Source organism: Oncorhynchus mykiss, chromosome 2 (genome assembly GCF_057628025.1).
Source record: "Oncorhynchus mykiss isolate SJ-2025 chromosome 2, ASM5762802v1, whole genome shotgun sequence".
NCBI lineage: Eukaryota > Metazoa > Chordata > Actinopteri > Salmoniformes > Salmonidae > Oncorhynchus > Oncorhynchus mykiss.
Genome location: NC_143023.1, coordinates 1,901,647 through 1,907,773, shown reverse-complemented (window position 1 = coordinate 1,907,773; position 6,127 = coordinate 1,901,647).

Genomic DNA, 6,127 nt, shown 5'->3' with positions numbered 1-6,127 from the left:
AGGTAGCCTAGGGGTTTAGAGGGGTGGGGATGGTAGCCTAGTGGTTAGAGGGGGGGACAGGTAGCCTAGTTGTTAGAGGGGGGGGGGGGGGGGGGGGCAGGTAGCCTAGTGGTTAGAGGGGAGGGGGGGGGGGGGGCAGGTAGCCTAGGGGTTTAGGGGGGGGAGGCAGGTAGCCTAGGGGGGGGAGGGGGGGGCAGGTAGCCTAGTGGTTAGAGGGGGGAGGGGGCAGGTAGCCTAGTGGTTAGAGCGTTGGGCCAGTAACCGGAAGGTAGCTGGATCGAATCCCTGGGTTGACGGGGTTCAAATCTGTTTGGGCCAATAGCACCAAAAGCCAAAAGGTTTTTAACCACAACACAAGGTTTTAAATCTCCACGCAGCTTGCCTTGTCCTAAATCCCATAACAAGGCAAATCTGTCAGTTGTTTCAGATACTGATGGCTAATTTGTATTGTATTTGTTTACAACTTACATTACACTACCAACAGTATGTGGACACCTGCTCCTCGAACATCTCATTCCAAAATCATGGGCATTAATATGGAGTTCGTCCCCCCCCTTTGCTGCTATAACAGCCTCCACTCTTCTGGGAAGGATTTCCACTAGATGTTGGAACATTGCTGAGGGGACTTGCTTCCATTCAGCCACAAGAGCATTAGTGAGGTCGGGCACTGATGTCTGGTGATTAGGCCTGGCTCGCAGTCTGCGTTCCAATTCATCCCAAAGGTGTTCAATAGGGTTGAGGTCAGGGCTCTGTGCAGGTCAGTCAAGTTCTTCCACACCGATCTCGACAAACCATTTCTGTATGGACCTCGCTTTGTGCACGGGGGCATTGTCATGCTGAAACAGGAAAGGGCCTTCCCCAAACTGTTGCCTAACCTGGTACCAAGTTCTGGTGGGCTGACAGGCCAAATCCACACCATACCTGGTACCAAGTTCTGGTGGGCTTACAGTCCAAATCCACACCATACCTGGTACCAAGTTCTGGTGGGGTTACAGTCCAAATCCACACCTAACCTGGTACCAAGTTCTGGTGGGCTGACAGGCCAAATCCACACCTAACCAGGTACCAAGTTCTGGTGGGCTTACGGGCCAAATCCACACCATACCTGGTACCAAGTTCTGGTGGGCTGACAGGCCAAATCCACACCTAACCTGGCACCAAGTTCTGGTGGGCTGACAGGCCAAATCCACACCTAACCTGGCACCAAGTTCTGGTGGGCTGACAGGCCAAATCCACACCTAACCTGGTACCAAGTTCTGGTGGGCTTACGGGCCAAATCCACACCTAACCTGGTACCAAGTTCTGGTGGGCTGACAGGTCAAATCCACACCTAACCTGGTACCAAGTTCTGGTGGGCTGACAGGCCAAATCCACACCTAACCTGGTACCAAGTTCTGGTGGGCTTACAGGCCAAATCCACACCACACCTGGTACCAAGTTCTGGTGGGCTGACAGGCCAAATCCACACCACACCTGGTATCTTCACGTCAAAAGGAATCTTTATTTCCAAATTACTCACTTTTTTTCCCAAAGATTATGGTTCAGCTATTCTGCTTTGAAGTCAATGGAAGTAGGGCTTGTCTTTTACACCAAAACCATGTCAATACAATTTTATATATATATATATGAAAGAGGTGTTATGGGAAGCCCATTTAATCATATGAGAGTTGGTGTGCAGTAGATGTACAGTCTTGTTTCTTGTGAGATGATAATCCACTAGGTCAGTGGGGCACGCAAGATTTGGCCCCATATTCTCTATATTAGTGCACTTACCCGGGTTAAAAAAGTAGTTCACTATGTAGGGGATAGTGTGCCGTTTGGGAGGTGCTGAGATCCATGTAGAGTCGTGTACAGTATGTTTTGGAAGTGTTTCTGCCGGGCTGGGTTGAGTTCACTCCAGTGTTTTTTTTTTTAAGAGGCGTCCTAATATAGAGGAAGTGTCTCCATGGATATAAAGGGGAAATGTCATGTGACTTCCTGTCTTGTCTGGGGGAAAAAAAGGGGTCCACGATGTTAAAAGGGATTTCTCTGACCTCCATTTTCTCCTTCAGCCCCTTACAATTGTGATCAATGATTATTTATATTTTTAAATTTGTTTTAAACCAACGTTATTTTACAGCTGCTGTTTCATTACTCACTCCTGTAAAAGATTTGCAGACCACAATGCAATGTACAGTAGATAACAATTATATTTTAGAACCTACCGCTGTATGTAAATATGATTTAAATTAAATAAATGATTGAATGTGAATGTCTTTTCACTATTTCATATCCTGTGTTTTAAACTTTGACAAGATTCTACATCATTTTTTATTTTATTTTTATGATACACAAATATTGTGGACTGCCAGTGAGTAGTATTTATTGACTGGTTAGAAACGGGTTGGATAAAGATCACGCTATTTATGCTAATGTGTGAATAAAGGCGTTCACTCACCATCTATTTTTTGTGCAACGGATAACTGACCTGCCTGAAGAGCAGCACACGCAAGAGTTGCCCGTTTTTTCTTAAACCCACTCAGATAATATCTTTTGTAGTTCGAGAGAGAGAGAGAGACAGAGAGACAGAGAGAGAGAGAGACAGAGAGAGAGGTTCTGTCTCGTAGACTAAAATAGTTCCGTCAGAGAAGAGCAGGGAAAAGGTTGAGCCAGTGTATCTATATGATAAAATACAGGAAGTGACCCCATCACACATACTGTAGTTATTCAGGTTATTCCAGTCCAACCCTGAGACCTATTTCAGTTATACCAAGTACTGTAATATAACGAGTGATGGTAGAGTAGTACATATGTAAGTGGCCAACAATACGGTACTTATTCACCAGTCAATCAGTCATGCAATCTAAAGACTAATGATTAATATCTAGTTGTAGCTAGCAGGTCCGTTGTCTCATGACATGGGTCATTTCTCTCTTCTTTTTTTTTTAAGCTATCAATTGTTTTACATGAGCGACATGAGATCAGATTGTGTCTCGGCATCAGACACCCCACCATCCACATCTCCAGTTATAGACTGACTGGCTCAGATACAGTACAGTTTTTCCACATAGTTGTAGGTACAGTGGGTATCAGAAGTAGTATAGTTGTGGGTATCAGAAGTATTCACCCCCCCACCCCCCTCATCCCTTGTTCTTATATCATGGATACTGATGATTGGCTAGCTGAGATTTCCAGTTTTTCACATAGTTGTGGGTATCAGAAGTATCCCCCCCCCCCCCCCCCCCTTGTTCTTCTATCATGGATACTGATGATTGGCTAGCTGAGATTTCCAGTTTTTCACATAGTTGTGGGTATCAGAAGTATTCACCCCCCCCCCCCCCCACCCCCCTCATCCCTTGTTCTTATATCATGGATACTGATGATTGGCTAGCTGAGATTTCCAGTTTTTCACATAGTTGTGGGTATCAGAAGTAGTATAGTTGTGGGTATCAGAAGTATAGTTGTGGGTATCAGAAGTAGCATAGTTGTGGGTATCAGAAGTAGTATAGTTGTGGGTATCAGAAGTAGTATAGTTGTGGGTATCAGAAGTAGTATAGTTGTGGGTATCAGAAGTAGTATAGTTGTGGGTATCAGAAGTAGTATAGTTGTGGGTATCAGAAGTAGCATAGTTGTGGGTATCAGAAGTAGCATAGTTGTGGGTATCAGAAGTAGCATAGTTGTGGGTATCAGAAGTAGTATAGTTGTGGGTATCAGAAGTAGTATAGTTGTGGGTATCAGAAGTAGTATAGTTGTGGGTATCAGAAGTATTCACCCCCCTTTGGATTTCTCCCCATTTTGCTGTGTTGCCACGAGGGATTAATAACAGATTTAATTGTGATTTTTATTTTGTTTAGGCCTCAATTTAGTACAGGAATAAAAATGTGTCTTTACAAATCACATAAATGACATGGACTCTGTCTGGAATAATACAACATACAACACCTGGAAGGTCCCTCAGTCAAGTGTTGAATTTCAAGCACAGATTCAACTCCAAAGACCAAAGGGAGCTTTTCAAAAGCCTCATAGAGAAAAGAGCCGTGATTGGTGGATGGGTAAACAAGAACCAATCACAGCGTGGTCAAATGAATCATGTATTCTGTGGATGATGTATTACATCACCCAGACACAAAGATAGTGATCCTCCTGAGCTGCAGGACGCGAAGGAAACTGCTCGGGGGATGTCGTCATGACGATTTTTAAAACACTTGATTCTGTGACCCATGTGATTTAAAAAAAAAAACACAGCTATAGAGTTCAATGGCTGTGATGGGAGAAAACTGAGGATGGGATCGACAACATTGTAGTGACTCCACCAAGGAATATAGTTGTCGGGTCTTATGTTTGGGGAAAATCCACATCATCACTGAGTAACTGTCTCCTTATTTTCAAGCATGGTGATGGCTGCATCATGTTATGGGTATGCTTAACGTCGGCTAAGACAGGAGTTTTTCAGGATAAAAATAAATGGGATGAGCTAAGCACAGACAAAATCCTAGAGGAAAACCTGCTTCAGTCTGCTGTCCACCAGACACTGGGAGATGAATTCAGCAGGACAATAACCTTAAACATATGGCAAAATCTACACTGGAGTTCCTTACCAAGAAAATGTGAATTTGGCCAAGTTACAGTTTTGACTTAAATCTGCTTGAAAATATATGGCAAGAGTTATAAAATGCTGTCTAACCATGATACCCAACATCTTGACAAGAGCTTGAAGAATTTTGAAAAGAATAACGGACAAATATTGCACAATCCAGGTGTGGAAAACTCACTAATAAGTCCCGATTCTGTTCTGACTCGAGTTCAGCTCTTAAATGGAATGCAATTCCCTTTTATGCCTCCATAAATGTATTAATAATGTATAAATTGATAAGAGCCATTGATAAAACCTAGGTAAATGAGTAATCCATTTGGATAAGGCGATTGTAAATATACATAGCACTTGTTTTAGATTAGTTTTCCTTATGATCCCTGGAGACGAATGCGAAACCAGCCATATATATGGAAGCCAAACTGAAAAGCATATCACGTGTATTGCGGTCCCTTTTAATACTGTGAAATAGGATATAAATACCTTCGCCATTACTCAGAAGTGTTATGGTGTGCCCTCGTCATTTGCATGGATGAAATGTGGACATCCAAGCTACATGCTTATGTAGGGCTCAACCTGCCGAGTTGTGTTTGCGCTTTCGAATGTCTTGATTATGTCCGGGCTTTTTCTCCGTTTTATTTTACAATTTGTATCATGTTAAATATTAGCGAATATCGAGAGCCACGTCAGTAATACCCACATACATTTATTTTTTTAAATCATTCCATTCCGTTTACATTGTATTTCCTCTGTCACGTCCTTGTAAAGTTGTTCCTGGGCGTCGCTAGAGTTAGTGGATGACATTAGACTAACGTTGTGTAATGATTTGGGACGTGTAGCCTATTGAATCATAACGGAACTCACGGAGCGTAGCAGGTTAAACCTGGAGCCTGGCAGCTCGGTTCACCACGGCTGGACCGTGGTCATACAGTTCCATTAGTGAGGATCAGGGTAGATTTATAGGACTATTGTTCAACCCCTAATGTACACTTTTCACCACCTTCCGATATTGTATGGATTAAACTTGAATATGACATCTTTCAGGATGAATTCAATCACTATTTTTTATTTATCGACATTTTTCGTGCGTAAAGGCTCTCCAAAACGTGTGTTTTTTTTATATATATATACACGCATACTTTCCTAAAACCTAAAATGTGCCTAAATAATCTTGAAGATCAAGAGTATTTTTAAATATACTAGTTGGTCCTGAAACGGAAGCGAATATGCATAGATGGGTTTTTTTTCTCCCCTTGATTCCTGTATTCTGACCCCGTTCTCTCCATGTATTCTAGTGTCTGTCAACTAAATTCTAATTAAAATTGCACACCGTATTTAAAAGGATGGCTAAGATTATTGTACTGAAAACTCGTATTGAATGAAAACTCCACGAAAAAATTAATAAATCTATTGGACAACCAAGTGGGATGGGTTTTCAGCGGTTGAATGAAATGTATTCAGAGGGCGCACGTTATGCTACTGTGTGTAAAGGCATGTATTCCTATAACGAGATCGGCCCTTTAGAGACTTTCCCAGAAAGACTCACAGCTGTAGTCG